Source organism: Grampus griseus (assembly GCF_964374135.1).
Source record: "Grampus griseus genome assembly, chromosome: 4".
Lineage (NCBI taxonomy): Eukaryota > Metazoa > Chordata > Mammalia > Artiodactyla > Delphinidae > Grampus > Grampus griseus.
The window spans coordinates 57,941,758-57,951,549 of NC_138997.1; positions in this window are offsets into that span (position 1 = coordinate 57,941,758).

Below are 9,792 nucleotides of genomic sequence, written 5' to 3' on the forward strand. Positions count from 1 at the left end.
ATTCAAAAGTTATTATATGTCATATCAAAATTTATTTGATACTCAAATTATCTCAGTTCTGGCCAGTGGGAGTCCCTTCAAACTGGCTCTGTGCCTTCTTGACATTCCCTTTTCATCTTTTGAGAACTTATTATCTGACTTATGTATTTTCCTTGCATCGGCCTTGGAACAAGCTATTTTTTCCAAGGAATTTGAGTTAATTTAGTGGAAGATACCATTTAGAAATCAAGATTTGAGTATTTTGTGTGCTCATTGTTTCTAGACTGTCATTGCTTCTGAGTCACAGTGCACAGCTATGTCACTCTTCATTTCTCAATATCTTTCTCTATAGATAGAGAGACATATAGATACATAGGGGTAAATGAATAGATAAATCTATATATATATATGTAATTTGAATCAAAGTATATATACTATGAAAAATACAAGTTTACATCTACACCTATAACTTCAATAATACTATACAATCTTTTCATTTTCCAAATTTCTAAATTATTTCCCATTATCTTTAATGTACTTATTTTTTGCTTAATCACACCCCTCTTTCCCCATAGTAACCAACCTCATGCTAATGCTACTATCTGCTCTTGCCTGCCACCTACTTGACCCCTAGATTCACTGCCACTTTTTCCTCACCCAGGCATGCTGTTGCCCGCTAGACCCCAGTAACTCTTTAGCCCTTAGTAATGTTACCACTTTCAAGGAAAAGAAATATGAAGAAAAGAAATATGAATTTGAACTTATGTGGTCTTCAGGATTCAATTGAAAACACAGTGGTTATACAAGACCTCTCCCCTATCTTTTTCTGGGGCCTAGAATCCAACTTTTATCTTCCTAAACCGATAGGGCTGTCAAAAGCTATGCTCAGCTTCTCAGCCACCTTTCAGGAAATCAGAAGTCTTTATGGGATTAGCAGGGTTCGATTCTCTAGATTTCTGTTTCTTCTGGATTTATGGAACAGTATTTTCATTATTTCACCAAAGTAAAATAAGCCCCAAAGAAGCAGAAGGAAAGAAATGATAAAAATTTAAATCATAAATAAGTGAAATTGAATACAGAAAAAAAAATAGAGAAAATTAATAAACTAAAAACTAGTTCTTAAAAAAAAGTCAATAAAATTGACAATCCTCTAGCAAGAGTGGGAAAGATTAAAGGATACAAGATGTAAATCATCAATATCAGGAATGGAAAGAAGAGATGTGACCATAGATTACATAGCCAATAAAAAGATAATAAGAAAATACTATAAACAATTTTATGCACATAAATTTGACAACTTAGAAAAAGATGAACCAATTACTTAAAAACTACAAGCTATCAAAACTCAGACCAGATGAAATATATAACCTGAATAGTCCTGTAACTATTAAAAATTGAATTTTAATTAAAATACTCTTGAAAAAGAAATAGCCATTCCTACGTCACTTCAGTGCAGAATTTTACCAAACATTTAAAGAAGAGTTAAGACCAATTTTACACAATCTCTTCTAGGATACAAAAAAGAAAAGAATGCTTTCCAACTCATAAAACCAATATTATCCTGATACTAAAACCAGACAAACATAGTACAAAAAAGAAAACCATAGGTCAATATCCATAATGAACTTAAACACAAAAATCCTCAACAAAAGTACTAGTGAACTGAATCTAGCAATATATATATTAACAAAACACACAATATGACCAATTGAAATTCATATTAGATATGTAAGGAGTTTTCAACATTTGAAAATCAATCTATATAGATCACCATATTAATAAGCTAAAGAAGAGTTATCATATGACCATATGAATTGATGTAGGAAAATCATTTTATAGAATTCATTGAAAAAAACTCTCAGCAATTTGAGAATAGAGGAAAACTATATCAACTTGATACAGACTATCTGTAAAAGGCCTACAGCTAATATCACACTCAATTGTGAAAAGACTGAATCCTTTCATCTTAAAATCAGGAACAAGGCAAGAATACCTGTTCTCATCATTCTTGTTAAACCTGGTAGTAGAAGCTCTGGCCACTGTAATAAGGCAAAAATAAATAAATAAATAAATAAATAAATAAATAGCACACAGATTGCAAAGGAAGAAAGAGAGCTACCATGTCATGAGTATACTCAGCAACCTTGTGGACATTCCTTCATGACAAAGAAATTAGGTCATTTGTCAATAACTGGAATGGAACTAAGCCTTCCTGTCAACAGCCATGCAAGTCAAAGAACTTAAAACTGAATTCTCCAATCTTAGTCAAGCCATTGGATGACTGGAACCCCAACCAACAATTTGACTATAACCTTGTGAGAGACCCAGAGCCAGAACTATCTTGCTAAGTCATTCCCATATTCCAAACCCTTAGAAACTGCGTAAGATAATAAATGTTTGTTGCTTTATGCTACTAGATTTTAGTGTATGTAATTTGTTACACTATAGTATATAACGAATCCAATGTAGAACTGGATATCGCAGATACTAAGTGTACCTCTCCAGACAATGCTAATCAATTACAAAGAGAGAAAGGTGACATTAAGATGCACATAACCTATCAGACTCCAACTTGATCAATAATCAAAGATAACATTTATTTTGTCTCTCTCCAATCTAAATACAGTTAAACTCCACGAAGGCAGGGACTATGTTTTATTCACTGATCAATACAAAGCCTTGTGTATGGTGACTTGTGTACAGTATATATTCATGAATATTAGATGAATGAATGAATGAATGTCTACCCAGGTACATATGTACATCTCTGTTATTAAAAAGAGTTTAAAAAATAAATTCCTTACTTATACCAGTGAAAATGTCATTTTTCTCATTTATATCAACTCTTGAAACCATCGAACATTAATTTTAACTGAATTATATAGTACTTTTGTTCAAATCTCTAAATATTAAGACCAAAGTTGTCTATAAAGGGAAAGATTAATTGTACATATTTTAGAACAACTACTTATAGGAAAAATGTTAAACCAGTCTCCAACTTAGCAACTATTTTAGGGAAGGTCTGTGAGAAGCAATTATGTTAGCCAGCTTTACTAAAAAAACAAAACAATCTGAAATCTCTCATTACCTACAATAACAGAGGGCTAGTCCTAGTTCATATTACCTTTATACTGCCATGCATTTCCAGGATTTAGACAGGCTGAGACTCTGATACATGTTTTTCATTCTGGGACCCAAGCTGAAGAAGCAGCCCCCTTGGGGTACATGTTCATTCTCAAGTTAGACACAGTAAAGAACAAGAGATCCGTTGTAAAATGCAATGCCTCTTAAAGCATCATTGGCGTGTTCTCACTTCTGCTCACAATTAATTGGGCAAAGATATCATGGCCAAGTCCAAAGTTATTGGGCAGGAAAGTATATACTCCTTTCCCAGCAAAGTGGAGGACAGTGAATATTTGCCAAGGTTAACATCAACTTCCACAATCTTCTTTTACCTTTTTATAGCCTTCATAATCAGAACTGTTGCTATCTATCTGATATTCTACAGGAAGAATTGCATTATCAAGAGTTCAAGCACTTTGTAGTTTCATTCTTAACCCCCTGCCATCCCTAAAATTCAGTTATTTATTTTCCTGTTAAGAAAATGCTGAATTTATCACACAGTACTCACATTAAGGCCTCTGAGTCTCCCAATATTTGGCCCAAAGTGTAAGAACCATTTGTGACTCTTGGGCCACAGTGAAAACATCAAATTGATCCACACCTTAAAGATCATCCTTGTTGCTTATCTATTTTATACATACTAATTTGTAACTCTTAAAACCATACCTCTATCTTCTTCCTTATCCCCACTGGTAACCACTAGTTTGTTCTCTATATCACATTGCACAGTACTGGGAAATATAGCCATTGTTTTGTAATAACTTTCAATGGAGTATAATCTATAAAAATATTGAATCACTATGTTGTACAACTAAAACTAATATAATATTGTAAGTCAACTATACTTCAATTTTTAAAAAAAGAGAAAGCAAATTAAACAAGGGAGGTATTAGCTGGGCTAAGGTCACGTTAGTCAACTTGCCATGAGATGATCATCTCTGTGGCAATCTATCCAGTGTAAAAAAAAAAAAAATCATCCATAGTACATAATGACAAATCTAGTGATTTGAAATAAAATCTAGTGATGAGAAGCTAGAGATCTATGCTTTGAGATAATCTTACCCTTAGGTTCAGCCTTATCAAATCTAGGATAGTGTTGATAAAATCCACTGATATGATACTCTCTCTCAAAAACTCACAGTCTTATGCTATGAATAATTCATCTTTAAGTATGTATTTTCATTTATTTCAATCTTGATTTCTATACACACACACATATGATCTGCAAACTTATAAGATTTATTTAGTTAGTTATTTTGTTTTTTTTTAACATCTCTATTGGAGTATAACTGCTTTACAATGGTGTGTTAGTTTCTGCTTTATAACAAAGTGAATCTGTTATACACATATATATGTTCCTAGGGAGACGCAAACTTATAAGATTTATTCCTAGAGAGAATATTTAGTTACAAAATGTATCCATACAGAAAAATATTTAACACATTTTTTCACCAATCAAATTGACAATGCTTTTTAGGAAAATAATAATTATAGTTTTGTTAGGGTTTTCCCTCTGAAAAATGGGACAAGTTTGCCATGCTGTATATCTTTAGTTCACCCCTCCAGATTCATTCCCTGCTTTTTTTTCATCCTGTTCTGTGCACTGGAGGCTGATGCATATGGATTACATCAACAGGATTCTGGGCCCTCTGGTTTCTATTTGCCCGGAGATCTGAGGGAATAAAGATGGTGAAGTCAAGTTGATTAATTTCTGACTCTTTCCCATGAAGTCAAATTAATTGAGCTGCATACTTCAATCAAATTAACTGGAAAAGTCTTACTAAAATGGAGAAGGACCCTGCAGGGGTTTGCTTCATATATTTTGGGGACTTTGTTGTCTTGTGTGTATATATTTATAATTTTTTTATTACAAATTCAACTTCACTACTAGTAATTAGTATGTTCAGATGAGTTCACTCCAACACTGTTGGTGGGAATGTAAATTGGTGCAGACACTGTGGAAAATGGTATGGAAGTTCTTTAAAAATACTAAAAATAGAGCTACCATATGATCCAGCAATCCAATTCCTGGGTATGTATACAGAAAATACAAAAACTCTACTTCAAAAAGATACATGCAATCCCAATGTTCATAGCAGCACTATTTTCAATAACCAAGAAATGGAAACAATCCAAGTGCCCATCAACAGATGATTGGCTTAAGAAGATTTGGTATGTATACAATGGAATATTTCTCAGCCATAAAGAAGAATGAAATATTGCCATTTGCAGCAACATGGATGGACCCAGAGAATATTATACTTAGTGAAGTAACTTAGATAGAGAAGACAAATATTATATGACATCACTTATATGTGGAACCTAAAAGATAGTACAAATGAATCTATATACAAAACAGAAATAGACTCACAGACATAGAAAACAAATTTATGGTTACCAAAGGGGACAGGGAGGGGGAAGAGGGATGAATTAAGATATTTATAAGAATAGAGTAGGATAATTAAATAGTTTAGAAATCACACTAACATATTAAAGAAAGGGAATTTTAAGGGGGTTTGGGAGACTTGTAATTTAATGACCACTCAAGAAAAGAATCCAGTAACCTAGAAACAATTTACATTACCTTGCAGGAACACCAGGTGCAACCAATCACCAGACACACTCAAACCACAAATCCTGATAAACAATAGGTAAGGGGTCTGAATCTTCTTACATGGTAAGTCAGGGAGTTAATAGTCCTTGAAGAGTAGCATTTCTGTATATAGCCAAGACAGGAATATAGGTGAAAGGGGGAAAAAAAAAAAAACTAGGTGAAAGGGGACATTGTACTGAAACCTGAGATGAATTACTATATATCAGTATAGGTTACCACCCTTCAGCTAAATATGCATATGACTTAAATAGCACCATGACAGTCTTGGTTAAACCTTATAAGGTCAAAGGAGGAGCTAATGATGTAAGCCTTGATGTCTGCCAAAGAATAAGGAAGGAGGTGGTCTTCTCCCCCTCCCCATTTTTCTTTTGTTTATAAAAATAAAGTCCTCTCAGACCTAAGGGCAGAGCCTTCTCGCCTGCAGGCTAGTATTTCTCACATGCGTCCTGAATGCTAATAAACTCTATCTTTGCCTGCCACTTTGCCTCTCGCTAGAATCTTTCTGTGCTGAGACAAAAGAACCTGAGCTTCCACAAGTCCTGACACCAGATGAGCAGTTTCAATTAAAAAAAACAATGAGTTTGAGTCCTCTCCTAATTCAGTGATCATGGGTTCAAGTCCCAATCTGAGTTTTGGTTGGTTTCGAGTCCCACCAGAGAAGGAGTGCGGTTTCAGTATGAGATTAACAGATACAAACTACTATACATAAAATAGATAAACAACAAGGATTTACTGTATAGCACAGGGAACTATATTCAATATCTTATAATAACCTACAATGGAAAATAATCTGAAAAAATACATATGTATATAAAACTGAATCACTTCGCTGTACACCTGAAACAAACACAATATTGTAAATCAACTATATACTTCAATTAAAAAAAAAGATATTTGGATTTGTTAAACGGACATCTTGTATCACATTAAAGAGAGAAATTATGCTGTGAAACTATACATATTTTTAGAGGTTTTAAGATCTGTTCATAAGTTTGCCAATCAAAAAATGCTAATATAACAAACAGTTCTTTGTTTGCATTAGAGATTAAAGTTTTTAAAGGTTAAAAATTGTAATACATATATAATTAGGAAAGCTGCTAAAAATAATAGTATTTCAATATATGAAAAAGGTAAGATATATGTTGTCTGCAAAAATACAATCTAAAAAGTGGAAATATTTTTGTTAAGAGAAAAAGAGAGTAATTTTGTCCTAGAGCTGGTTGTTTCTAAATGCGAAAGAAAATAAGGGAAAAATTAAATATTAGTTTTCCCTCATGTTCAGTAATATTACCACAATTCCCTTGTTTTCATTATGACACATTTTTCCTTGGCTATATCTAGTGATCCTAATGCCTGAATCCCTACACTGCCATTTTTCTAGACTATAAATCCCCAGTCTCCTGCAATGAGAGAAATGGGGCAGACATGGGGCATGCTGAGAACCTGAGGATCATTTTCTGGTTACAAGGCATGTAGACAGGCAAACTAGGAATGCTTTTCCCTTGCTTTTCAGACTAAACTGTAAAAGCATCTAATTGCCTCTAGTTGTTCTGCCTTTCTGTAACTCTGTAGCAGCTTGACATTCAAGTTGTTTCTTGTTTTCTTCCCTGAATCACAGGACAGAAAATATCTTAATCTAGATTTTCTCCAAGGGATTCAAATAAAATATTTGTATAGGATGTTCACAGAAGATGACAATAAAAAATATTTACATCTTCATATTTTGTTGAATGAGAGGTTTCAACTTCAAATTCCATTATTGTACAGATCTAAAAACTCAAAGATTTTAAAAACTTTGTCCTTTGTCAGTATCATGATTTCAGTATCTAGAGACAAAAAGGAACCAAGTAATAGAAAATATTTTGGTCATATGGAAAATGACAAGAGTTTCAAACAAGTTTTTTTTTCTATTTTGAATCAGGTGTTTTTACCACAGTCACCACTATTACTAGGTGGCTAAGAAAGGTGATATAGAGACCTGCCTCTAGATGGTACAGGCCTTATCTAATATGCACACTATGCTCCACATTTTCTTGGCTGCATTTCCTTTTCCCTTTGATCCTACACAGGGAGCATGCTCTTGCTTGTTGAATTTATGCTGGCACTTCTAGAGGTAAGGATAAATCACGTTTAAGTGAGGGTTTTGGGTTTTCGTGTTTTTGTTTTTTTTTTTTTTTTGCGGTACGCGGGCCTCTCACCGCTGCAGCCTCTCCCGTTGCAGAGCACAGGCTCCGGACGCGCAGGCCCAGCGGCCATGGCCCACGGGCCCAGCCGCTCCGCAGCACGTGGGATCTTCGCGGGCCAGGGCACGAACTCGTGTCCCCTGCATCGGCAGGCGGACTCTCAACCACTGCGCCACCAGGGCAGCCCTAAGTGAGGGTTTTTAATAGAAGCCCTGAAGCCATGAAAGAGCATCTGTATTTTACTTGGTCTTTATTGTTGAAATCAGAAGCAAAAGTCAAAGCAAAAGTAAAGGGCCTTCACTTACTGCACATAATCATCTGAGAGCAGTTAATTACAGTTGCTAAACTTAGTAGATTTCCATGGGCTCTTTGTTTCATTTTATTTACCACCACAAGAGACAACAAAAAAGCCTGGTAAGCTTTTAATGCTTAAAATAACAACAGACGTTTTTACAGTTTAGTCATCAACTTCATACAGTTCTATAGACTTCCTTTTTTTGCCTTCCTAATGCATAGGATGGATTATCTCAGTTGACTGAAACAACATATAGAGTGAAAGCTTCCATTAACCAATTGCAGTAGAAACAAAATCTGGACCTTCAGGTTTTTTTGTTTGTTTATTTTTTTGCGGTACGCGGGCCTCTCACTGTTGTGGCCTCTCCCATTGCGAAGCACAGGCTCCAGACGCTCAGGCTCAGCGGCCATGGCTCACGAGACCAGCCCCTCCGCGGCCTGTGGAATCTTCCCGGAGCGGGGCACGAACCCGTGTTCCCTACATCGGCAGGCAGACTCTCAACCACTGCGCCACGAGGGAAGCCCTGACCCTGATTCTTAACTTGAGGATATTCATTTAAAGCTCCCAGGAGGGGCTTCCCTGGGAGGCCCGCGTACGGCAAAGAAAAAAAAGAGCTCTCAGGAGTTTAAAGGTAAGTTAAATTTGACTGTACTTATTCTAATAATACTTTTCAGTTTTTTAAGAGTCATAATGTTGCTTTAGAATATTAAACTCATGCAAAATTTGAATCCAGTTCAGGAATTATTAAAATACACTGATGTGATTAGTTCACCTTCAATGTATGATCCATAATAACCAGATATTGGAAAAAACACAAATATTCCAAAAGTTACAAAAACCTGTGTATAAATTAAATTAAAACATTTCATTGTACAGTTTTCATACATGAAACAAGGTTAAAATGCATAATATCTCCATTTAGAAATGATTCTGAATGAAATTATATATAATCAGGTAAAAATATATGAGTATTAAAGGAAAACAAATATTATTAAAAGAAATCGTTAGTGTGATCCAGTTTTTCTAAAAGTAATTTCCTATGCACTTTAGTAGTCTTTTCCATATATATGAAGCACTTTAGTGTGTGTGATATTGAGCAAAAAAGAATACTGTTTCTTTATTTTTTCTACCTTGAATATTTTTTGAATCTCTAATTAGCCAAACGTTGCGGTCAAAATCAAATCACAGCTTGTTCTAGAGATCTACCAACCAACCACCTTACCATAACTTGGCACTTCTCCTATATCATGTTGTATTAAAATTTCAATGTTTATATTTAGAAGGTAGTGTAGAATAGTGATTAAGATTGCTGGCCCTGTAGTCAGACTATGTGGGTTCAAACCCAGTCCTGCCACTAACTGATAATGAGACCTGGGCAAATTACTTAAGCTTTCTCTATACTGATTTTCCTCTTGGTAAAATAGGGATAATAGAACTTAAATTAGAAGATTTTTTCAATGATTGAATAACATAATACATGCACTGAAAGCAGGGTTGTGTGTGTATATAAATGTGTGTGTGAATGTGTATGTATTTTGAATAACGAATTAGAATGTAAACTCCTTGTTGATTGGGTCTATGACCTACTGATACTTCCC